This window comes from Sorex fumeus, unplaced genomic scaffold (assembly GCF_029834395.1).
Source record: "Sorex fumeus unplaced genomic scaffold, SorFum_2.1 ptg000015l, whole genome shotgun sequence".
NCBI lineage: Eukaryota > Metazoa > Chordata > Mammalia > Eulipotyphla > Soricidae > Sorex > Sorex fumeus.
In genome coordinates, this window is record NW_026606072.1 from 19594247 (window position 1) to 19621554 (window position 27308).

The following is a 27308-nucleotide window of genomic DNA, read 5'->3' on the forward strand; positions in this document are numbered from 1 at the left end:
AGCATATCTAATCATAAATTTTAATCAGAATACTAATAATCAGCAAATAAAAATGGCAACTTAGGCCAATAAGAAAAGTAATTTGTATTTTTTGATTACTTACATGGAAACAATTAGGATATTAATTTATAATGGATCCCATTTCATATTTTAAGTAATACTTTTTAAAAATATATTAATTTTTTTTGTTTATTTTTGGGGGATGGTTATGGTAGTTCTTAGGGTCACACCTTGCAGTGCTCTGGCTCTATGCTCAGGAATAACTCCTGATAGGGTTCAGGGGATTATATATACCTGGGATCAAACTCAGGTCAGGTGCCTGAGGGCAAGCACCCTACTCACTGTACTGCCTCTCTATTCCTATTATTTATTTTCAGTTTAATTTTGTTTACTATTGCTTAGAAAGTTACAATAGTTTGCTTTACTACAAGTTGCCATACTGAATCTCATATGAACTTTTCAAAGACTATACTATGCATTATCCTAAAGTTAGCTCTGAGCGAGGCAGAAGAGTCTCTCTCCTCAGATTCCACCAGCAGTACCTATAATTGTGAGAAATTCCCTTATTCAGGGGTCCTCCATAATCTCCCTTCCTCACAAGTGGGCTGTAGTCAGTAAGCTGAGTTCCAGAACCATTTTTATAGGAGAGTTACGTTAATCCTTCTACTATATCTGGCCATATCTAATGAAATGGGCATCTTTATCAAATAGGACCTTCCAAACAAGAACTTGATTGTATAATCAAGTTTGTTTTTTCGGTTATAGTGCCATTAAAAAAGGAGAGGTTCTTATTGAAGCTTCACAAATAGCTGTATGGTTGTGGAAAGTTAAAATATCAATAGTTTTTGAAGTAAAATAATAGGGAGTGGAGGGGGCAGTGATGAAAATACATAATTTAGAAATGTTTGTTTCAGTTTATAAAAGTAAAGTCTCCTACATTCTTATGGTCTGAAGTATCCTAAGAAGAAAGTCTTTCTTTTATATTCAGAAAATTCAACATCAACAATCCAGACCTGTAACTTCTGTTTTACCACTTCGGTTCATGCAGTCCCTATTTTCTTGCTTAGCAGTTTTATAGTCGTCTGCTTCTCTGCTAAAGAACTCTGTACATCTTAGTAGTCTTCAGAGACAGACTAAAAACTGTCTAATCAAAGGAAGAGGAGCCGATGCCCATAAGTCTATTCTTTGAAGCATCATAAAAGTGCCTGATATAGTCCTTTTTCCTGGAGCTCTGACATAGCCATTATTTGGACACAAACTCTGACACACTCCTCTGATTATAGAAACTTCAAGAATGCTTTAGGGGAAAGCACCATCTATTGTAGACGATAAAGGCACAACGGCAGCGTATTGCTAATAATTTTGAAAGAAAAAGGTCTGATAACAAGTATATTGAAACCGAAAAGGAAATTTCACTGTGACATGTCAGATAAAGATACACAAAGCCATGTCAAAAACAAAAAAAAGTCTTAGGGGCTGGAGAGATATACTGTAGGTTGGCCATTTGCTTTGCACACAGCGGATTGCCCAGAGGGTCGGGAATTCCACCAAGAGTTATGACCCCTGAGCGCAGAGCCAGGAGTAGCACATCTCAGAAAGTCTTAGACAAAGTAACTATTTGTATAATTAATCAATTTTCAAGCACGGTATGCATTTGATTCATAAAAACAGATAAACGTTTCCATATGAAATAATCTTTAGGGAGTAGAGATATAGTACAGCAGGTAGGGGCCTTGCGTCAAAAGCAGCTTGGCCCCAGGTTCAACCACTGGCATTCTACATGGCCCCTGAGCCCACCAGGAGTAATCTCTGAGAGCAGAGCCAGGAGTAATCCCTGAACACTGCCAAGTGTGACTAAAAAGCAAAACACACAAACACACATACACACACAGAAACACACACACACACAAAAATCTTGAGACATAATGCCCATACTATATCAAATATTTACTAAGATACTAGCACAGCAGTAGGGCGTTTGCCTTGCATGCAGCCGGCCGGGCCGAGCCGGGTTCAATTCCTCCGCCCCTCTCAGAGAGCCCGGCAAGCTACCGAGAGTATCTCGCCTGCACGGCAAAGCCTGGAAAGCTCCCCGTGACGTATTCTACATGCCAAACACAGTAACAAGAAGTCTCAAAATGGAGACGTTACTGGGCCCGCTCGAGCAAATTTATGAACAATGGGAGGACAGGACTGTTAACTAAGAATATATCAATATTATGAAAAAGATAACAGATTAACCTGGAATTGCTCGAGCGGGCCCAGTAAGTCTCCATTTTGAAACTTGTTGTTTCTGTGTTTGGCATATTGAATATGTCACCGGGAGCTTGCCAGGCTTTGCTGTGCAGGCGAGATACTCTTGGTAGCTTTCCGGGCTCTCTGAGAGGGGTGGAGGAATCAAACCCGGCTCGACTGGGCTGGAATAAGTTATGATAATTCATATTTTAATAAAACTTCAAGTATAAGTCTGACATGTGTCTCCAATTGAAAAACACAGGCCAAGAAGAAGCTGGATTCAAATTTTAAAAGTAAGTAATGTTGCAGCTAAATTTTAAATAATAAATGAAGGTGTAATGATACCCCAATTGTGCTCTCTACTAACATCATTAGACAAAGAACCATACCTCTGATGACACAGGGAACTTCATCAAAGCTATTTCATTTGTATATTTGAAAATGAGGGCCATCTTTGAAGCGTTCAGCATAAGAGAAGGAACACATGGAGGGTGCGGGATCCCGGAGGGAAAAAAAAAAAAAAGAAAAAACAGGTCCCAAAAAGAGCCGAGATCACCGGCAAGTTCCAGATGGAGTAGGTGCCGCATCCCGCCTCCCCCAGATGGAACCCCGGTGACCAGAAGCCTCTACAAACACAGCTCGAGTATGCGGGAACGAGGACTTTTTCTCAAATCTGCCGGACTACACCTCCCAGGTAACCTCTGATTCCGGAAGTCACGCCCACAGCCCGCCCCCCAGCGCCATCTTTGAAGCGTGCAGCATAAGAGAAGGAACACATGGAGGGTGCGGGAACCACAGATCCCGGACATCTCTCTATATACAAAGTGATCAATGAGAAGTAAACCAACCAATCTTTCTCCCTGAAAATCAGAGTTAAGTTTGGAGCACGGCCACAGCCCCAGAAACACAAGGACTTAATGCAGAACCCAGCAGCTTAGAGCAGAAAAGTGAACGGACGGTGCGTTAACCCAGGCCATCATTTCTGCCCAGAGGGGAAAGGGTGTTGCCCCATTCGCCCTCTCTTCTCTGGAAAGAAGGATGGCGGCCGCATGGGAGCCTTGTGGACAGCAGGTATGAGCCGGGGGTGTGGGGGGTGACTAAAACCTCACGAGAAGGGGGGCGTTCCGGTCCGTCCTTCACGCCCTACCGAGGTCAACAGTTGCCCCCCACGAGCGGCTCCCCAGCACGGCCACAGTCCCAGAAGCACAAGGACTTAATGCAGAACCCGGCAGCTTGGAGCAGAAAAGTGAAAGGACTATGCGTTAATCCAGGCCATCAAGTCTGCCGGAGGGGAAAGGGTGTTGCCCCATTCGCCCTCTCTTCTCTGGAAAGAAGGATGGCGGCCGCATGGGAGCCTTGTGGACAGCAGGTATGAGCCGGGGGTGTGGGGGCGACTAAAACCTCATGGGAAGGGGGGCGTTCCGGTCCGTCCTTCACGCCCTACCGAGGTCACCAGTTGCCCCCACGAGCGGCTCTCCAGCACGGCCACAGCCCCAGAAGCACAAGGGCTTAATGCAGAACCCAGCAGCTTGGAGCAGAAAAGTGAACGGACTATGCGTTGATCCAGGCCATCAAGTCTGCCGGAGGGAAAAGGGTGTTGCCCCATTCGCCCTCCCCTCTCTGGAAAGAAAGATGGCGGCCACATGGGAGCCTTGTGGACAGCAGGTATGAGCCGGGAGCGTGGGGGCGACTAAAACCTCATGGGTTGGGGGGCGTTCCGGTCCGTCCTTCACGCCCTACCGAGGTCACCAGTTGCCCCCCACGAGCGGCTCTCCAGCACGGCCACAGCCCCAGAAGCACAAGGACTTAATGCAGAACCCAGCAGCTTGGAGCAGAAAAGTGAACGGACTATGCATTGATCCAGGCCATCAAGTCTGCCGGAGGGGAAAGGGTGTTGCCCCATTCGCCCTCTCCTCTCTGGAAAGAAAGATGGCGGCCACATGGGAGCCTTGTGGACAGCAGGTATGAGCCAGGAGTGTGGGGGCGACTAAAACCTCATGGGAAGGGGGGCGTTTCGGTCCGCCCTTCACGCCCTACCGAGGCCACCAGTTGCCCCCACGAGCGGCTCTCCAGCACGGCCACAGCCCCAGAAGCACAATGACCTAATGCAGAACCCAGCAGCTTGGAGCAGAAAAGTGAAAGGACTATGCGTTAATCCAGGCAATCATTTCTGCCCAGAGGGGAAAGGGTGTTGCTCCCTTCCGCCCTCCTCCCTCTGGAAAGAAAGATGGCGGCCACATGGGAGCCTTGTGGACAGCAGGTATGAGCCGGGGGTGTGGGGGCGACTAAAACCTCATGGGTTGGGGGGCGTTCCGGTCCGTCCTTCACGCCCTACCGAGGTCACCAGTCGCCCCCCGCGAGCAGCTCTCCAACATGGCCATGGCCCCAGAAGCACAAGGACTTAATGCAGAACCCAGCAGCTTGGAGCAGAAAAGTGAACGGACTATGCGTTGATCCAGCCCATCAAGTCTGCTGGAGGGGAAAGGGTGTTGCCCCATTCGCCCTCTCCTCTCTGGAAAGAAAGATGGCGGCCACATGGGAGCCTTGTGGACAGCAGGTATGAGCCGGGGGTGTGGGGGCGACTAAAACCTCATGGGAAGGGGGGCGTTTCGCTCCGCCCTTCACGCCCTACCGAGGTCACCGGTTGCCCCCCGCGAGCGGCTCTCCAGCACGGCCACGACTCCAGAACACAGAAACCAATTTCTTAACTATCTGACTTTCAGTAGAAATACTTCCAGGGTCAATAGGTAAAATAGCAGAAATCCAAAACCAACATTTAATTCTTGAACCCAGCTGTAGAAAGCAAATCACTTCACAATGCTTTTTCAGCATGTCTGATTTGGGGGGGGGGGTAAACTCTAAATAATAGTGGTGACTCTTTTATTGGAACAATGAATCTAATCAAAGCAGATAGAGTGTTAACTAGAATTCATCTGCCTCACAGGGACTGGGAGGGGTGGGGGGTGGGGTTTTATTGGGGTTCTTCATGGTAAAAAATAAGTATTGGTAAAGGGAAATGTGTTTGATATTTGCATGACTGAGACATAAACCTGAAAGCTTTGTAACCTTTCCCACAGTGATTCAATAAATAAATAAAATTAAAAAAAAATGAGGGCATTAATACACCTTCAGGAGCTTCACATGGAGTAAAAAAAAATAAGTATTATATTGATCACATTTTTGTTTTTGTTGTTGCTGTTGTTTTGTTTGTAGGCCACATCCAGTCATGATCAGGAATTAGTCCTGGCCGGCTAAGAGACCATATGGGATGCTGGGATTGAACCTGGATTGGTCAACGCCCTACCCACTGAACTATTGTTCCAAACGCTTTTGATACCATCTTAGTATACAAATTTAACCTACAGTTAAAAGGAAGAGCATGATCCTTTCACTACAAAAGATAAATAATGAAATTTTAAATACAATTACTCAAAAGTACTCAGAGTTTTTAACAATTAAAAACAAAATCCAGTGTGTGTTCCTTCACAGCGGGTAGGGCGTCTGCCTTGCACGCAGCCAACATGGCCGACCCGAGTTCGATTCCTCCGCCCCTCTCGGAGAGCCCGGCAAGCTACCGAGAGTATTCGATATGCCAGACACAGTAACAACCTACACGTTGCAAAAAAAATTTTTAAAGGGGGGAAAGCACTGCATTATAGGGGTACAAACCACCACTAGAGGGCACTATCCCTAGATTCCCAAGTAAGAAGAGAAGGGAGAAGGGATGCATGCTTTGAGAATCCATTCTACGTTTGTGCCTCTCAGCTGCATGGATATTATTTACGGAATTTGTGTTAGAAGGAATTCCTGCTCCTCTTATTGATTGTTAAGTTGAAGGCTTCTCGGACTTTGTTTACAGCTTTTCAATTATTTTATTTTTGGAATAAACATCAAATTAAAGAATAATACACCTATGTATTCAAAGTTTTAAAAGATGTGCTTGTCACAGGTATTTTTGATGTTTTAAAAACATCATACAGAATTTTATAACATCATCATGTTTTTAAAAACCATACAGAGCCGAAGACTTTGTGAAATTTCTCCAACTTCTATTTACTTTTCTCCTTCACTATGTTTCAAAGTTCCAGAATAAAGCACTATTCTGAATCCACTTGCCCTCCCTAAATTCAAGATTTAGATGACACACAAGAGAGCATCACTCCTATTACGGTCACCATTAGGCTCCAGGAAGCACCATTTCTTTCCTTCATTTGACTGTTTCTCCTCATTGTGCTAATAGATTGGAAAGCATCTGCTTCCTCCCGGAGTTCTTAATACCACATAGTCAGGCCAGTATGCAGGTTACGTTTAAGGACCCTGAGAATTTTGTTTGTTGTTTGTTTTTTGCTTTTGGGCCACACCCAGCAGTGCTCAGGGCTTACTCTTGTTTTGCACTCACGAATCGCTGGGGCAGGGCTAGAGCGATAGCACAGCAGGGAGAACCTTGCACGCAGCCAACTCAGGTTCAGTTCCCACCCATATGATCCCCTGAGCACCGCCAGGAGTGGTTCCTGAGTGCAGAGCCAGGAATAACCCCTGTGCATCGCCAGGTGTAACCTAAAAAGAAAAAAAAAAAAGAATCACTGGGGCTATATAGGATGCTGGGAATCCAACTCACATCAGCCTTGTGCAAGGCTAGCAGTCTGTAGCCTGACCACTGCACTATCTCTCCAGCTCAAGGATCTTGAGTTTTAAATGTGATCCCCTCAATCTGTTATCAGGTCATCTTCAAATGTCCTTTCTGAGTATTGGTAGTTGGAGGAGCGTCTGTCTGCTTCAAGTCAATGGGTTAACACAACTGGAATCCACAGACAATGAATAGTCTCTTGCATCTAAACATCACAGCTCTCTTCCACTGCACCTGTCTCCTGCCTATCAACATAATGAAAGTATCTAGCTCTTTTAATAGGTCCCATTCTATTTTTTCTAACAGCTCTCTCTGATACTAAGTATTATTTCCTCATTAGCATGTGATGTCTACCTCTTCATTTCTGCGTGTGTGCTTTTTATCATACCTGTAAGCATGCTTTTATCCTCTCTCCCGTACCCCATCTAAACCCTGCCTTACTTCAACATCCAGCTTCAAGGGAATATTATACCAATGACTTCATATTCATCTTTATTTTTTGTCCCATCTCTCAAGAATAAAAATATCTGTCATGCAATTTAACATTGATCACATAATATTGGGGGGGGCACACCAGGAAATTCTTGGGGGCTACTCCCAGATCTGTGCTCAAGGGACTTTGTGGTGCCTAGGATTGAACCAAGACTTGCCACATGCATAAGGACCCCCTTATGCCCGGTACCAACTTTTTTATGATAAACTCTTAAGTCCTCTGGACTATTACCCTTTGTTGTTTTGTTTTTGTTGTTTTATTATTTTTGTTTTTGGGCCACACTTGTTGATGCTGAGGGTTCTGCACTCACAAATTACTTTTGCCAGTGCTTGGAGGACCATATGGGGTGCCAAGGATCAAACCCAGGTCAGTCGAGTGCAAGGCAAACATTCTCCCTCCAATACTATCACTCCAGCCCCAAGAACTATTATCCTATGAATGGAAAACATAGTTACTGTTTTATTGGCATATGTAATAAATAGTTACTAATTTTATTTAATTTTAAGTCAAATGCAAAACACCTTAGTATTAAATATAAACAAAGCATTTGTGTCACACGTAGAGAATTTGCTGGGTCAGTCTTGTGAAAGATTTCTGATTAAATCAGTACTCCTACACCCCATGTCCTGTCAGGCCACCACTACAGTCACTTGAGCATTTAGAGAGGATGGGTGCTGTGCACATTTCTGCGTTTCATCATTAACATAGGGACATTCAGAGACGTAGGACACAGACAGCATCTTATCCACAGACCTCAGGCAAAGAGGTGCTAGAATCTAGACTGCTAGAGCTCAATTTCAGTTTCTCGTACTGGCTGTGTGACCTTCAGAAGATCATCTTCAGGGCCAGAGAGATAGTACCAAAAGTCCAGCATTTGCCTTGTATGTGTCCTACCCAGTTTGATCTCCAGCACTGCATATGGCCCCCTAGGACTCTGCCTGGAGTGACCCCTGAACCATATAGAGCCAGGGGCAAGCTCTGAGCACCACTGAATATAACCCAAAACCAACCAAACAAAAAAGTTTATGATCGTGCATGAGCTTCTCAGACAAATCAAGTCAAAAGTCAGCCTCCAGGAGCAGCATTCATGGAGAGGCGTGAATGACACCACAGGCCTACCAGCCCCTCATTCTGGGGCCACGTGGAAGTCCCGGATGACAGACTTTAGGACAGAAACTGCCCACCTTGGCCTCTTATGCTACCTGCTTAGGAACACCCAGCTTCCCCCTAGTCCCCAGGGGCCAGAGGACATGGCCTCGTGCTGGCTAGTTTCTTGCTTCTACTTATATCCCCCCACTTAGCTTTGGTGGCTGAGGATAGCACCAGCCCTTCTGTCTGCCAGATAACTGGGCTGCAGCCAGGGGCAGGAGCTATAATCTCCACATTCATTCACATTGGGGGACTCACTAGCCCCTCTTTGGTAATAAGAAGCACATGAAAGGCAGAACTTGTACGTGGCTGTGGCCCAGGGCTTCAGGCAATAAATCTTGGTCAGTTTCCAGGTGAATAAGCTCCACTCTTCCATCCGGTCATCTGGTGATCTGTCTTAGACAAGTCTCTCCCAGCTCTCATTTCTCTACAGTTCAGGGATAGGTGAGTGCCTCCCTTACAGGTCGGTGTGCTAGCAAAGGGTTGCATCAAGCGTGTGTACTGGCCGTTGTGCAGTGCTCAATAATCTCTTATTATACATTTTCCTAATTATAACACAGTGCTTCATGATAGCTCCCTATATGGGTTCAGAGTGAGTCACTAACTAGAATTTCCAGAATCATAATCTGCATCAGTCCAAAGTTTGCATCTTTCAAATCTGTCTATGCAGAATCTCAAACTGTGTTGTCAGCCTTCCCGGCTGCATTCTGTGCTCTGCCTTTTCTAGCTGCTTCTATTGATCTTCCTATTCCCTGGCACTCATTTCTGTCTAGGAGCTAGCTGGTCTGGACAGCGCAGCACCCTCTGGCTGTTCTTAATTGTGTATGCCTACCCCCCCAGCCCCCCAAGGTTCTGCTTTCCTGCTGCTACTTGCCTTCCATTTACCCCAGATGGAACTGAATGTCGCATCTGTGATTTAATCAAGTGTTATCCTGCCTCTTCTCTCCCTCTAAATCTCTTTGACCTTCCCCTCTCCTTTCTGAAGGCCATTTTTTATTCAGGCTTGTCTTAGTTCAGGCAGCTGTAACAAGATCCAGGGACTAAGTGGTTTAAGCCACAGACATGCGTTTTGTTTAGTTCCAGTGACTGGGAGCTTCCAGATCTGGAGAGAGATTATATCAGTGGACGGTCCTCCCGCTTGCTCTGTGCTGGCCACATCCCTGCCTGCCATGTCCTTATACGGCTGAAAGAACCTCCCCACCCTCCTCCTAGGGCTGCAAGTTCCCTCATGCACACGGACTCATCCTTATGACTAACTATTTCCTCGAGGCCCTTCCTCCAAACATAAGGGAAGCAGGGTGGGGGGGCCTCATCATGGGAATTTGAGGGAAAAAGACAAATTGAAGTTAATCTTCAGACTCTACCACCCGATTTCACTTATGATCTTTTTTTTTTTTTTTCGGTTTCATCTCCCCCTCCTCCCCTTGCCCTCCTGCCCCCTTGTACAGCATCTCTTCTGTGAGTGATGGATCCACACTGTGACACATTTTATAGGTCAGTGTAAAGCAAGGGCACTCAGCAGGTGCTCAAGGATGGGTAAGCGGATGCTTGCAATCAAAGAATCCAAGGCTGACCAGACAGACAAAATAAAACACTGTGACGCATTTGTTCGTACAGAAGTGTGGACAGGGTGGCCGGGAAATCTGATTGTCCCGAGAAAGGCAGGTGTGGACCGGAATCCAGCTGTGTCCTGCGGTGTTTGCACCAACAGCTGGGCTCAGGGAGTGGGCAGGGATGGTACTCCTGACGGGCGTCTGTGCACACAAAGAAGCTGGCTAATTAAGAAAAGGACACTACCTGCCTATTTCCCATTTACTTCGTTTATCCATTCTGACTGGCGACAATCATTTCAAATTGAATGAGACATCATGGCAGCCCATCGCTAATACTTCAAGACAATTTAAGACAAACAAATACTCAGGGCCCTCTCTTATGTAACTGCAACCACATTAGCACAGGGAACAATTAAGCAGAATGTTCTAATCTCTTCCAATCCCCAGCTGGGCTCTGTGGTCTCTCTGCTCCCCGCAGCCACGGATGTTCTTCCCCATCACTGCTGGGTCTGAAGCCTGCGGTGCTGCCTGCTACCCTGACCATAACCCAGGGGGGCGCCCCCTGCAGTAGTAGACACCAGTGGGAGCAACGGGGAGAGCTGGGGCATGAGGGCAAGGGTTGGGCACTTTTCCTGTTTTAAATTTTTGTTGTGAAGGCTGGGGGCACGCCCAGCCCTACTTGGAGACCAGAGATGCTTGTGTGAGGGGTGAGTTGCTTGGTGCTTGCTTTACCTCTGCCCTGACCCCAGAGACCTCTTTCCCTGTTGCTCCCTGCAAATTGCTGGTTGGGCCGCTTCTGTGAAGCCCTGGTGGGTGCCCCTGTCTCGCTGTGAGCATAGTCCTGTAGCTTTCTGGGTGCCAAAGTCCACAGGTCTAAGAACTGCTACAGGCTTCTTTCTTTGTCCTGGGTCCTCAGCACACCCACCTGGCCCTGACCAACCCTCTCAACATCTCTTCATTATCAAGTTTTTCAAGTTTGTCATCTGTTTCCAGAAAGATCTGTTCTGATATTTAAATGACCCAAATTGAAAATGTTTACCTCAGAATCTTTCTTTCTTTCTTTCTTTCTTTCTTTCTTTCTTTCTTTCTTTCTTTCTTTCTTTCTTTCTGCTTTTTGGGTCACACCCGGCAATGCTCAGGGTTTACTCCTGGCTCTGCGTTCAGGAATTAATTCCTGGCGTTTCTCCGGAGACCATATGGGATGGTGGGATTCGGACCTGGGTTGGCCATGTGCAAGGCAAACGCCCTACCCACTGTGCTATTGCTCCAGCCCATCTTCAGAACCTTTCAAAGGTGTTTGTTTGTTTGTTTGTTTGTTTGGAGGGGGGCCACACCCAATAGTGCTCCGGGTTTATTTCTGGCTCTATGCTCAGGGATCACTCCTGGCAGTGCTTGGGGGACCATATGGCGTGTGGGAACTTAAATCCAGATAGGGGTGTGGGAACTTGAATCCAAGGCAAGCCTTGTACCTGCTGTATTATTATCTCTTATTTTTTTTTAAAAAATTAAAATTAAATTAAATTAAAAAATCAACACTTAATCAAATGTCCTGCACTGTATCTGGTTCAGCTTCTTGGTATTTTTACTTTTATTTTTTTTTAACTTTTGGGGCCTGTGAGCTCAGGGGGGGACCATGCAATGCTGGGACTCGAACCCCAAGCCCCACGTACAAAATATGGGCTCTAACTCTTTGAGCCATTACCCCGAGCCCCAATCATTTTTCTTTTAAGATAGAAACTCTTTCATGTTTCTCATTATTCGCTTTTTTAAAAAGAAACTAGAACCACTGTCTCACATCTGAGGAGGGAGCGATAGTACAGAGGGTAGGGTGCTTGCTCTGTAATCTGCTGACCCCAAGTGGTCCCCTGACAGCACATGTGGTCCCCCGAACCCTGGAATGAACCTTGAGCACAGGGCTAGGAGTAAGCCTCGTGTAGGCTGAAAACAAAACAAAAACAGAAGTTCTACATCTAGATTTATCTGATGGTTTCTTCCCAGGGCCCCTTCATTTATTTTCCTTTTTTGTATTTCCTTTGATTTGAACCTAATAAAGCCTTCTATCCAACTTCCATTTTAAACATTATTTGTTGGAATATGGATGATGATAGAACTGAGAAGGGATTATCTTAGGAGATACAAACCATCACCGAGAGTAGGAAAATTGTTCAATTACCAAGTAGTTCAATTACCAAGTGGTGATAGCCGACTTTTCTACTGTTAAACAGATTCTTTCACCATTTGCTATTAGTGATACCATGTGAGTATCAAATTCTCCTTCAGTCCTTCTGTTAATAGCTTTATCATTCATTATTGCTTTTTGTCTGGATCAGTCATTTTATTAAACCTGGCCAACTTTTTCTATCTGGGGAGGAGAGAAGAAGGCGTTGTGCCACACCCAGTCGTACTCAGGGCCTACTTCTAACTCCATGATCAGGAGTGACTCCTGGTGGTGCTCAGGGAAACATATGTGCAATTATCCCCTCAACTATATATCCTGTGTAATTCTTCCCATTTTTCTTATTATTGCAATACCTGTCAGTGAGTGTTCTGCCAAAAATAAGAGATTTACTTTAATAGCAGGGTCTTTATAATTGCGATGAGTATAGTTGCAATAACAAAAGCAGAATTAACCCTAATGTTTCCCCTTACAAATCCTTCTTGAACTGAAAGTAGGCCACCAATATCGCACTACAATTACTATAGCTTTTTTTTGGTGGTGCAGGTGGGGGTGCTATAAGATCATACCCTGCGATGTTCAGAGGTTACTCCTGGTAAGGCTCAGGGGATTGTCTGGGATTCGGGGAATTGAACCCAGATTCACTGCATGCGAGGCAAAGTTCCTGTCTATTGTACTATCACTCCAGCCCTACTATAAACTCTTTATGCTGTGTTTCATTGGTGAGGTCTTAGAAATCTGTACAACTAATCTTGAATTGGTTACTAGGGAAACTGAATGCTATGATATACCTTCTGATAGGCAATATATCAAACTCTGTCTTCATTTAACCTTAATTTACTGCTGCAGCCCTGTCCTAGGCAGACATGGTCATGTGATCTAGCAGTGAGAACACAGACCCCAGGTAGCACAAACGTAGCACGAAGCCCATTATCAGGAGCTGGCAATTACTCCACAATTAGCTCCCGGTCTCCCAGGAGCACTCAGTACATTCAAGGGGGCTATTATCACTTGTCAGTGTTAGCTATTAGATTCACAAATCTTTTATCACAAGATCTTGCCGGCTCTGCTCCATTGTTCTACACTTTTTCTACATGTGGATTGAAATAAGTCATTCTGCTTCCCTAAGTGCTTTTGTGTGGAAGAAATAATGGATTTTTGAAAGCAGGGAGGTGTGACTTCTCCATTTAGTTAGGATTTTCCTAAGTGCTGCTTCTTTCCCATGTTGTGTGTGTCTCGGGCATTGGCTGGGGCAGCAGCCACTGCCCAGGGGTTTCTTGTGGGAAATTCTCCCTACCGCTCATCAGCTCCTCTGGGCTTCTCTCTGTAGCCAGCACCTCTTCACAGCTGTTCCTCGGTGACAATGGAGAGGGCAAGAATCAGTCTGGATAGTGTGGATAGTTTCAAGGCCCTCTTCAAATAATAAAGTACTTCTCCAATAAGAGGAACAATAATAAGCTATAACTTCTAACATCCCTCAGGCCTTGCAAAGAAAGCCTCCCTCGATAGTTGGCACAATCTATATATTCATTGAACAGCAGATGCCAACTGGGCACCTGAGCAACAGGATTTGCAGGAGGGGGTGATGTGGCCAGCCTACTCCTAGGGTTTGAGTGGGGGACACAGAATGATTTTTTTTTTTTTGCTTTCCCTGTGGGCTCAGAGATAGTGGGACCATGCTCTGTAGTTCCCAGCCTTGTTCCCAGCATGCCCAAGCTCTCTTGCTATACAGCAAATCACTGTCCTTCACCTGTGGTGTACTGGCCAATAGCTGCTCTCTGCTGAGGGTCTCACAGGGCCACATCAAGTTGACTGGCATCTGGGCCTTTGGCACAACCTAGTCAAGGAGCCCCTTCCAGATGTCTTCATGTTATCTGCCCACTTTAACTGAGAGAGAGCTGAGCCCCCACCCGTGTTGGGTTTTGGTTTTGGGCTGACAGTGTTTTGCAGAGCTTGGGAGTCACTGGTTAGGGGAAACTCCGAAGACTAGCATAACCAGAGCCAAGATGAAGGTGACCACTCCAGGCCTCAGCTGGTTCTCGTAGACAACCAGGAATTCCTTTCTCTGTTTTTCTCCCCCCTCCCCCACCACCCACAGTCGCCACCATGGTTTTTTCCTTTTTCTTTTTAAAAATCTGTGGGCCTCACAAAAATTTGTAAGTCTAAAACTGTACCTCATGATGTTTCACTAATAAAAATTCAAGAAAAAAAAATCTGTGGGCCGAAGAGATGTACAGTGGACAGGGCATATGCCTTGCACTGTACCAGTGGTCAATTCCCAGCATTGCATATGGTCCCCTGAGCACTGCCAGGTGTGATTCCTGAGCACAGAGCCAGGAGTAACCCCTGAGCACTGTCAAGTATGGCCCTGAAAAGACAAAAAGAAATTAAAGAAAATAAAAGTTTGTATTTTTAAATCTTTTTAAAAAATATTTTGCTTTTATTTTGGGGACCAGAGAGATAGTACAGCAGGTAGGGCACTTGCCTTGCTCACAGCTAACTCAGGTTAGATCTCTGGAACCCCATACGTTCCTCTGATAGGTTTTCTACAGTCCTGTCAGGAATGATCCTTGAGTGCAGAGCCAGGAGCAGCACTAAGTGAGACCTCACCCCAAAATTTGCTGGGGGGCCCCCAAAGCCATAGTACAGTGGGTAGGGCACTTGCCTTGGATGTAGCTGACCTATGTTCAATGCCCAGCATCCGATATGGTCCCCTCAACACTGCCAGGAGTGATTCCTGAGTGCAAAGTCAGGATTAAGCTCTGAGCATCTCTCAGAATGAATCAAAAGCAAAAAAAAAAAGGAAAAAATTTTTTTTTCTTTTAATTTTAGGAACTCCACCCAGATCCTCCAAATTCCAGTAGGTGGGGGTCACACCCACCAACTGGCCCCCTGGTGCCGTGTAATCCCATCAACAGCCAAGACTCAGAGACTATAAAACCCAGCTCCCGGAAGAGAACAGCGCAGAGTCTCCTGCCCCCGCGCCTGGCTGTCCTCGCTGGGGCCCCTTGGAGGGGAGCGGGTTGAGGTTTCCTCTCCCCCCCGCCCAGACCAGGGCTCCAGCAGCCAAAGACCTCCAGAACCAGCCACCACCATGCTGAGACCACTCTCCAAAAGCATGAAGGTATCAGCAGAGGAACAAAGGCATGCCGGTCCCGGGGCTGAGATCTCCAAGCCTGCTCAGATCGGGGCTGAGCATCCTCCACCCAGATCCTCCAAATTCCAGTAGGCGGGGGTCACACCCACCAACTGGCCCCCTGGCGCCGTGTAATCCCATCAACAGCCAAGACTCAGAGACTATAAAATCCAGCTCCTGGAAGCGCGCAGCTGCATTTGCAGCCGTGCGACATCTTATTATCTCATTCCTACTTTGGACAAACTGGCAGGTTACCGAATGTAACCTGTCCACATGGCAGAGTCTGGCAAACTCCCCGTGGTGAACCCAATATTCCAAATACCAGTAACAATGATGGGTCTCATTCTCCTAACTCTGAAAGAGCCTTGAATATGGCACCTTTTTAAAAATCTCAGGACTAGGACAAAGGAGACGTTACTGGGGCCTGCTCGAGGCAATCAATGAATAACAGGATGGTCGTGATCGTGATCGTGATGATTTACAATATTGTTAGTGGTAGGGTTTCAGTCACACAGTGTCCCAACAACACAGCCTCCTCCACCAGAGTGTCGGCTGCCCTCCACCACTATCTCCGGACCCCCACTCCCCAACCCTACTACTACTGTCCCCTGCCAGTTCTCAGATTTTTTTGCCTCTGGGCCTTTGTTTTTCCCTTACTGTTCTTCTTTATATTTCACATATTGGAGTCATTATTCTGTATCTGTCTCTCCCTCACTAATTAACTTCAACTCAGCATGATATTCCCAGACCCAAGCATGAGGTGGCAAATTGTATGATTTCATCTTTTCTCCTAGCCAAGTAATATTCCATAGTGCATATGCACCAAGTTTCTTCGGTCCTCTGTTCCTGGACACAAGGCTATTTCCAGATGTGAGCTACTATGCATAACGCTGCAAGGAATACAAGAGTGCGCTTGTCTTTTCAGAATGGAGTGGTATGACCGGTCCAGGCCAGCTGCAGCCCCTGGGGGCCCTCTGGCCTGTCCCTTGCTTTCTACAGGCCTGCAAGTTAGGAGTGCCCCTTCCTTTGTTTACACTTCCCTTTGCTGCAATGGCAGAGGTCTGCACACACTTGGAGAATGTGTTCACGTGCACTTACTGCTGTGCTCACCAGAGGGTTCCACACTTGAATAGTCACGCTCCCATTCACTTGGTTTTGGTGCCGCTTCTGAGATTGCCCTTGGCATGACAGTGTGTGTTGAGGCTGGGACTTGAAGCCTTGTGTCTGCAAGGCAGGTGTTCTATCACTTAATATCCCAGCACACCATATTTGCACACTTGTTGTCAGGGGGGTTCTTTTCCACTGGTGCTACGGACCACCAGGCATCGCTAAAGAGGTCATGCAGTGCCAGTATTGAACCCGGGGTCTTGTGCATGCCGGCTGTGTATGCCAAACCTCTGAACTGTCTCCCAGCCTCTGGATTTTATGCTTTTACACCTTTGATGACTTTTTTGTTTGTTTTGGGATATGGCATGGGGAACCATATGGGATGCCAAGGATTGAACCTGGTTTGGCTGTGTCAAGTGCTCTACCCACTGTACTATCTTTCCAACCCATACACTTTCGACCATTAAAAGTAGTTGACGATGCATAATATCTTTGTACATATATTATATCTTCAACTTACATATTGTATAAGTGAGGAGACATAATATATTTGTTATTTTGTTACTTAGCCCACAAAGGCTTAAATATTTACTATTTGGCCCTTACAGAAAAAAAAAGAGTCAGCGGAACTATGAATTCTATGGAAAAAAAAGTCTTTGTTGCCTGCTCAGCCCTGGCAGATCAAAAAAACTCTGATATTTGGAGAAGGAGGAAGCCCTGAGCAGAAGGAAACTGATTTCTGAATCATCGCAGACGGGCCTAACTAAATAAGTGAGGCTGTCCTTTCACTCTCTCTGGAAATGAATCTAAAAACTTAAGTCTTTGCTAATTTGTTGCAGGAAAAATGCTCTTGTTTCAATTTGCATACCATTAAAAGTCAGGGTTAGATTTTTTCATATGATAATAGGAAGAATTGCAAATGACTGCCACAAATAAAATGAACAGATTTCTGAACCAAAGACAAAACTCAAAATAGTTAATATCCATCCATAAAGCTACAATAATAAAATGCATATCTATAGGAATATTTCAAACACCCCTCTCGCTCTAAAAAGTTCATTTAAAAAAATGTGTCATTGTAAACAAAACACATTTTAATCACATGATTTCTGAGTCACAAATTTCAGGGTTGAATATTTTGAAATACTGAGGATAGCAGACCAGAAGACGCTCCAGTGGCTAAAACAACCACTCTGTGAGTGCGATAAGTTTGATAAGTGTGAGAAGTGTGTTAAGTGTGGTAAGTGTGACAAGTTTGATACCTGGTGCCATCACATACACAGTAAACTATCCTGACAGCTCTTTTTTTTTCCTCGCTTTTTGGGTCACACCCGGAGATGCACAGGAGTTACTCCTGGCTTTGTACACAGGAATTACTCCTGGCAGTGCTCAGGAAACCATATGGGATTCTGGGAATAGAATCCGGGTCGACTGTGTGCAAGGGAAACGCCCTACCCATTCTAATATCACTCCAGCCCCATAACAACTCCTTTGAACATAGTTTCTCTGCTGTCTAAGCCCTCTGGCACCTTTAAACATTTTCCTTCTGCCCCACAGGATGTGGGCACCACACAGATGAAAAAGTGTAACCTGGGGCCAGAGCAATAGTACCGAGAGTAGGTATTTGTCTTGCATGCAGCCAACCTGAGTTCAATTCCCAGCATCCCCTATAGTTCCTTGTGCACTATGAGGAGTAATTTCTGAGTGCAGACCCAACAGTAAGTCCTGAGCACCGCTAGTGTGGTCCCAAAATGAAAACAAACAAACAAAAAAACAGAGCATAACTTCTTGAGAGCACAACTAGAGTGTGGTCCCAAGGTCCTATGGTTAAATGTTCAAGCACTGCAGAAAATTTAATTTTCAACATGTGCAACTACAGTGAGCACCACAATTAAAGGAGCAGGTCCCACTACCAAACATGGACATGACCCTGTCATCACAATGACAGTATCAACTGAGGAAATGAGGATTAAATCCTCAACTGAGGTCTGGGAAATAAATCCCCTTTAATGACCCAAAATTGGGATTTTTTCCATACCATTTCAGCAAACGAAGCTCCTGCTGAGAAGTAGTTAATTTCAGGTCCACATGAGGACATTTACAAAATGAGCCAGTCACATTTTTATGCCAGAAAGCAAAGAAACAATCAAACTCTACAGGAGGTTAAGAGAAACAGGAACTAAACTGAAAAGGTTCTTACTGGCAAATTTGGGTCAATGTGAGCAAAAAGAATGACATCAAAGCAAAAAAAAAAAAAGTAAAAATTCAGTAGTTTACAATGATGCTCAGGGAAAGATTCATTGGTCAACATCTCAGTCTATCAGTGTTTCAACTCTTTACTCTGAAAATTGATAGAAAAAAATCAAAACTTCACTTTTCTGAATGAGTTGTATTATCCAAAAATTGTTATCCATGAGCTATCTTAGAATTGATGAGGTCAAATTCTTAACACGACATATAGGCACTCAGACACACACACACACACACACACACACACACACACACACACACACGTTATAGTTAATAAAAAAGATAAACTTTGAAAATTAGCATTTTCCAGTTCTCAGGGAAATGGATCTGGGGAAAGATCTGCGGTTAATGAATCATTTGAACTAATGATGGAGGCTTTGTAATGCAGAGATCCAGCTTGCCACTTCCTAATACATAAATCGACCTTAGCATCACTAAAATTAGGCCTCAATGTTGTGTTTCAACAAAGGTTATCATTTGTTAACTTAAGTGAAGACAAATACCATATGATTTCGCTAACATGTGAAAAATAAAAAAACAAAACTATGAACAAACAAAATGAAAACAAAATGATAAAAGCACTCAAATTGTAAGAATTAGTGGTTTCTAGAAGAAATTGAGAAAAGCAGGTCCTAATCTGACAATAAGGGTCAATTTTGTGGCTAAGGATGAACACTAGATTTTTGGTGGTAAATACATAATATGTAAATTAAAAACACTATCCTCCTAAAGCCTATTATAAACCAATGTTACTTTAATAAACAAAATATGCAACTTTTGCAAAAACTAATTCAAAAATATGCAATTAAAATATGCAATGGAATAGAAACAACTTACAAAGCATTTTTGCCAATCAAAATGAACTTTAACCTAAATTAAGTTTTAACCTAAATTAAGTTCCCAAAGAAAGGGCTGGAGAGATAGTACAGCAGGTAAGATGCTTGGCTTGCACACAGGTTCAATCTCCAGCACTCTATAGGGTCCTTTCAGCACACCTGAAGTACAGCCAGAGCCAGGATAAGCCATGAGCACAGTTCGGTATGGCCCCAAAACAAAACAAAATATCTAAATAAAGTCCAAGAATGTAACTCAGTAGCAGAACACTAACCTTGCATGAGTGAGGACCCAGGTTCAATCCCTGGTACCACCCAAAATATAAATAAGTAAAATTCAAATCAAGATCTAGGGATCTGTAACAGTTAATAAACATGAAGAATAAAGAATCTACTTAAATATCATGAGAAAATAATTGGCCAAATTTCATTCATTCATTTCATCATCCTGTTATTCGTCGATTGCCTCGAGCAGGCCCCAGTAACGTCTCTTTCATCCTAACCCTGAGATTATATTTAAGGTTCTTTAGGAGAATGAGACCCATCATTGTTACTGGTATTTGGCATATTTGGTACGCCACGGGGAGTTTGCCAGACTCTGCCCTGTGGGCAGGCTACATTCGATAGCCTGCAAGTTTGTCCAAAGTAGGAATGAGATAATAAGATGTCATAAAAAGATGTCCTGATAAGATGTCGTGCAGCTGCGCGGTTCCGGGAGCTGGATTTTATAGTCTCTGAGTCTTGGCCGTTGATGGGATTACATGGCGCCAGGGGGCCAGTTGGTGGGTGTGACCCCCGCCTACTGGAATTTGGAGGATCTGGGTGGAGGATGCTCGGCCCAAATCTGAGTAGGCTTGGAGATCTCGGCCCCGGAACCCGCGTGACTTTGTCCCTCTGCCAGTACCTTCATGTGTGCGGAGAGTGGTCTCAGCATGGTGGTGACTGGTCCTGGAGGTCTTCGGCTGCCGGAGCCCTGGTCGGGGCAGGGAGGAAAGCTCAACCCGCTCCCCTCCAATGGTCCCCGGCGAGGAACAGCCAGGCGCGGGGGCAGAAGACTGCCAAATTAAAAGGTAGTAACTCTATAACATAAAAAACTAGTTCCCACAATAAATGAATTGTATTAAAAGGGGACACAAGGGTATAAATCAAATATATAGTCAATATAATGGCCAAATGTAATTTATTTATCTTGATTAAATTCTCATTTAAGCAAACCAGCTATTAAAGCACTTGAGGCCATCACACAGTTTCACCACATTCTATGTAGTAGATGAAATGAAAAAAACAAAACGCTGTTAGTTTGGTTAGCATTGATCATAAAGTATGAGAAGGAAAAACAGTATTTTTCTCAGAGACAGAGTAAAAGGGAATGTGCCTGCCACAGAGACAAGGTGGGGAGGTGGGGGGGGGTGGCAGGAGGGGTACTGGGAACATATGTAGTGGAGAATGGGCATTGGTGGAAAGATGGCTACTCGACCATTCATTGTTTGACTGAAATGTAATCACGAAAGTTTGTAAGTCTGTAACTATATCTCACGGTGATTCATTAAAATATATATATAAATAAATAAGGGCGGAAGTCATAGCACAGTGGGTAGGGCATTTGCCTTGCATGTGGTCGACCCAGGTTCAATTCCTCTGTCCCTTTTGGAGAGCCCGTCAAGCTACTGAGAATATCCTGCCTGCACAGCAGAGCCTGGCAAGCTCCCAGGGACATATTCAATTTCAATTTGCCAAAAACAGTAACAACAAGTCTCACAATGGAGACGTTACTGGTGCCCACTTATGCAAATTGACGAACAATGGGTGGACAGTGCTACAGAACTATAGTGTTATAAATTAATTAATTAATTAATAAAAACCTGGGACTGGAGAGGTAGCACAAACAAAACAAAACAGTGCTTTTCTGTTAGAAATTCAATGTAGACGTTTCTCGGGCCAATGAGGCCTTCCTAGATCAACAAAGAAGTTCTATGGATTTCCACAGTACTTTCCATCTGAAATAGCGCCTCGGTTTCCTTTGACATTCCTAAATGATAGACAATTTGGGCAGTGACTATCGATCAGATATCGATCAGATGGACTTTGCCAACACACTGCTGAGATCACTGTGACAAGCTTCCTTGAATTTACGGAAAGATTTTAGAAAACTACGTGACAATGAGAGCCTTCCCTAAAGGAGCAGGATTGGAAGCCTTGAAGACAGCCACTACGTTTTCTCTGAAGTGAATCTCTCTGGGGAAATAGCAAACTTGGGGAAAGGCCCGTTAAAAGAGGCTCCCTAGTGCTGAAACCCTGGAGAAGGTTTTCCAGAGGCAGTGAGTGCCCTGCAGTCTTCCGGCAATGCATGTCCCAGCCCTGCCCGTCTAGGCAGCAGCCCGACACCAGGACAGAGGCTGCCAGGATGGCTGTGTGCCTTTGTCTATGCCAACACTCAGATGTACTAGTACTTCTGTGGGCATTGGGAATGGGTTTTTAGTTTATCAAGATAAAATTGTCTAAATTTAGTTTCTTGATATAAAAGATAGTAAATGATAGTAAGGTGTTTAAGGCATTTATCTTGCATGTGGCAGACTTGAATTTGATCCTCAGCACCCTATAGGATCCCCATATTCTGGCCAGGAGTGATACCTTAGCAGAGTCAAAGGTAAACCTTGAGCACAGCTGGGCATGACCCTACAATATGAAACAATCCAACATCACCCTTTTTCTCTCCCCATCTCATTATTTCTGGATTTCTGTTCTTCAAACTGGCAATTTTTTGTTTGTTTATGAATACATATGATATTATAGAGAAAACTAACAATAGCAGAGTGGTTTTTTTTTAATCACTATGAGATACAGTTACAAAGCTTTCATGTTTGTATTTTAGTCACACAATGATCACCCATCCCTTCATCAGTGTACATTTTTCAACACCAATGTACCCAGTATATCTCTCTCTACCAACTTTAGCAGAGTTGAAATGTAGGCTTATGGACTAGAGGTCTAGTGCTGAACACAGCTCCACACATCTCTGGCTTGACATTTGTTTCACAGATAGAAATACTACCTTGCTAGAAGGACTCTTGAGTCTGTACATGTTAAGCACCTCCCTGGCCACCTGGCACCTGGGAGGCACTGACTGAATCGTGGCAGTTATTCTTCCAGGACAGGCTTTGATTGTCTACCTAACGCCCCGGAGCCAGGCAGCTCCAAAGAAACCAGGCCAAACAGACAGCAGAGATTTCGACAGGAATACTCAGGGTTAGACTCTAGAATCTCTTCTCGAGCTCTGCCAAACCACATCGACACAAGCAGGCCTTCATTGTTCTCCTCTCTCAGCTAAAGAAAAATCCCAATATGGAGCCCTCCCCTGAACCATTAAGCTGACTGAGGGAGACAAACTGAGCTAAGTTGAGAAATATTCCTACTCCTGACAAGGTATTACCATGGATAACTACTTTCAGCTCAATTTAGAAGCAGTCTTGGGAGTCCACCAGTGGCTCCTCAGGCACATGTTGCTGGTCTATGAGAAACCAAGGCCTGACACATCTCCTCAGACGAAGTCCAACTTCAAGTGAAGGTGGCCAGGCTTCCTGTATCTGTACTACCATGCCAGTCTTCTCCTAATAACTTTTTTTTTCTTTTAAATTTTGGCTTTTGGGGTCACATCTGGTGATGCTAAGGTGTTATTCTTGGCTCTGCACTCAGGAATTACTCCTAGTGGTGCTTGGGGGACCATATGGGATGCTGGGAATCGAACCCTGGTTGGGAGCGTGCAAGGCAAATGTACTACCCGCTGTACTATCACTCTGGCCCTGAGTTCTCCTAATAACGATTACTGCAAAGTCTTCATTGAATGGGACTTTAAAATAAAACGAACTACAGTATCTACCTACTAGGTTGACCCATGAGATGCTGTTGGACTTGAGGAGAGTTTAAAGTCATGGTGCTGAACTATAAGTAAAGTTCAGACTCCCTCCTCATGGCAACTCTCCTAAACCTCAGAGCAAGCTGCTGGGAACCGAACTTGGGGCATCCCCTGTGAGACAGACTCTCGGGTGCCTGCCCTGTCTCCACAACCCAAGTTCCCTCTCTGATGCTCCCCATAGAGAATCTGAAGGTTCCACTGAGGGGCCTTCTCAATCTGAGAAGAAAGGGGGGAAAAGAGATTTGGGTGATATAACAAGAAAGAAGAAAGGTAGGAAGAAGGTTCAAGCACTAGAAAATAGCAAAGAAGGTGTTTGTGCCTGGAAGTGTCATGCTGATCTTATTATGTAATATTCCCCCTTCTTTCTTAAAAAATATGTTTTGGTCACATCTGGCAATGCTCAGGGGCTACTTTTGGTTCTGCACTCAGGAACTACTCCTGGCAGTGCTCAGGGGATCATATGGGATACTGGAGATTGAACCCAGGTTGGCCATGAGCAAGGCAAACACCCTACCTGCTGTTCTATCACTCCACCCCAAATATTCCCTAATTTAAAAGAAGATGCAGAAAATAACTGCAAAGGCATAGATAACTGAATGAAAGAGGTTTAAAAAATGTATAAACTTCTAATTATCAGATAGTCCTGGAGATAAAATATATAGTGTGCTGACTATAGCACTGTAGCATCATTGATTTGCTCAAGCAGTCACCAATCACATCTTCATGGTGAGACTTGTTACGGTTTTGGCATATCGAATATGCCACAGGTAGCTTACCAGGCTCTGCCATGTGGGTGGGATACTCTCGGTAGCTTGCCGGACTCTCTGAGAGGGACGGAGGACTCAAACCCAGGTCAGCCATGTTCAAGGCAAATGCCCTACCCGCTGTGCTATTGCTCCAGTTCGTGCCGACTGTAGTTAATAATATTGTATAGGATATTTGAAAGTTGGTAACAGGAAAGAATTTCAGGAATATATCAGGAAATGGTTCACAGCATGTTGTAGAAATTTTGTCTTTGGGGTCTTTTGTTTTTCATGTTTTTTAACCAAGACCTTTAGAGTCATTTGATTTTTTTCCCTTTTTTTTTTTTTTTTGTGTCACACCCGGCAATGCACAAGGGTTACTCCTGGCTCTGCACTAAGGAATTACTCCTGGCAGTGCTCAGGGGACCATATGGGATGCTGGGAATCGAACCCGGGTTTGCTGCGTGTAAGGCAAATGCCCTCTCCGCTGTGCTATTGCTCCAGCCCCTAGAGTCATTTTGATTTTTATGGAGGTGAAAGTTTTTAACCAAGATCTTTAAGGTCATTTAGATTTTTATTAAACTGCCTCACTCTGTTCTTATTTTCTAAATGTAGTTAACCAAGACACTGAATGTTACTGAATGCAATGCTCTTCAGTGCCCTTGTGTTGTTCAGGTAGAAGTAACTTTTGCCTACACAGTTTTCTTTCCAGACGGTATAACATCCCCATGGAATGCACCAGCAGAGCACACAGATCTCCAATTGTTTCTTATAAAGGGCTTCCAAGCCTGTATCCTCACAGAGAAAGTGCGTTGCTTGCAAGGAGTCTGAGAACAAGCTCTTACATGTTTTAGAAACAAGGGCATGAAATCATAGGAGTAGTCTCTTGTCCAAAAAGGGAGAAGGAAAACAGATGTCCAGTTGATTGGACAGAGTCATTCTAGGTAGGCAAAGAATGTGAAATGTGTAGTAACTTGAGGGTGGAAGAGGTTGTGAAATGAAGATGATGAGTTATGACTGCTGTGAGTATGCTCTACAGCCAAAGTGCAACTCAAAATGTTATCACTGGATCTTTTAGAATTTTATTTATTTTTTATCATTATTTTCTGAAAAAGTATGGGGGGAATTACAACACCAAAATTGGCACAAGGAACCTAAAAATTGATGAAACAAAGACAAGTAAAACTTATAAGAGACACTTTCATTTTGGATGTGGGGGCTGTGGGCCGCACCAAGCTGTTCACAGGGATTGCTCATGATGGTGCTGGGCATAGGGGACAAATGAGGGTTCAGCTGCATAAGGTGGAAGCACCTTAACCCCTATACTATCACACAGCCCAGGGAGATAGTCTCTTCAGTATAGGAATGGACTCTTTGAACATCATTTTTCTTTTAATTTAAAGGTACCTTTAAAAAAATGTGAATGTGAACCACCAGGAATGATTCCTGAGCACAGCGCCAGGGATGACTTCTGAGTATCACTGGGTGTGGTACCCAAACCAAATAAATAAATAAATAAATACATTTAAAAAATAATAACTAAATACAAGTATTGAGTAATTATGCGTTCTACACTTCTAAGAAATTATAACCAATGTAATGAGAAGTAAATTTAGCATAACATTTTTTAGAATGGCCAGAGAGAATTCTAGCCTATGAGACTGAGCACATCCTTTGCATGCAGGAGGCCCAAGTTAGATCCTGGCACCACATGGTACCTTCTCAGCATCATCAAAAGCAACCCCGCCCCTACCCTGTATAAAACTAAGAGGAACCCTCAAGCACTAACTGGTGTGCCCCCTTCCAAATCAACAAAATGCAAATACACACACACACATACACACAAAATCACAAAATTTGACATGTATAAAACAAAAGTTCATTCGAGTTGAAAACTACAAAGTACTTTCATTCTGAAAAATGACTGTAAACATTCCACTAAATGAAATTTGAAAACTCACTTCAATGAAAATATCCTTTTATTATTATTGGTGTACCTGGAAAATAAAAGCTTATAAGAAAAACCAAAAAAAAATGTGAATGAAATTTTACCAACTTACTAGACTCTTCTTTCAAAAACCTAAAGTTAGTTGAGCAAGATGATTATTTAGAGATTTGGATAAATTTCAATAATACTCCTAAAATTAAGTATTAACATTAATACTCCTAAAATTAAGTATAACCCATCTTATAAATTTTATGAAAACTCAACTAGTATTATTTCTAAATTAAATACAAGAAAATGCTCAAGCTGATTTTATGTAGATTGTTCAAAATAAAGGGAAAGTGTGAAAAATATTTTTTAAGAAAACTGCCATATATGTTATTTTGCTATCAAAATATTAAACTGAAGGAAAAAGAAGTGCCTTCTTTGCTCTTTCATACATAAAGGATTTGATTTGAAAATATAGAATATCAACTATCAAAGAAAAATTTTAAAATTCCCCTTTGTGAGTTCTTATTGTATATAAATACAAAGACTGTACTTAAGGTGAGAATTTGTAATCTACTGCTATAAAAAACATATGCTGAAATGTAAGAACTTAAAACATTGTTTATTATCTTCAATAGTTTCTTGGGTTAGGCAGTCAAGAGAGGTTTTAGTTGGATAGTTCTGACTCACGCAATCATAGTCAAGCTATTATAGCAGTCAAAGGACTACTATTGTCTTTTGAAGGCTTGACTGATGCAGAGAATCTGTACCCAAGTTTACTCATGTGGTTGTTGAAGGGCATCTGTTCTCATAAGCTGGGGCTCTCCATCGGATTGTTCATTACACCTTGCCTCACGTCCCATTGTGAAGAGAAAGGGAAGAAAAGGAAAGGAAGGAAACGGAAGAGAGGGGAGAAGAGTAGAGCAGGGGAGGAGAGGGAAGGCAAGGAAGGGAGCAGAAGAGGAGGAGAGGAGAGGAGAGTTCTTTAGACTCTAATTTTGGAGTAGCATACCATATTTTCTGCCGTAATCTATTTATCACACAGATGAGCCCCAGTAGATTGTGGGAAAGGTCTCTATTAGGATGTGAATACTAGGAGGAATCACCTTGCAAACTAGCTATCACATTGGACCTCCCTCTGGGACCCAGTGATTCAAACT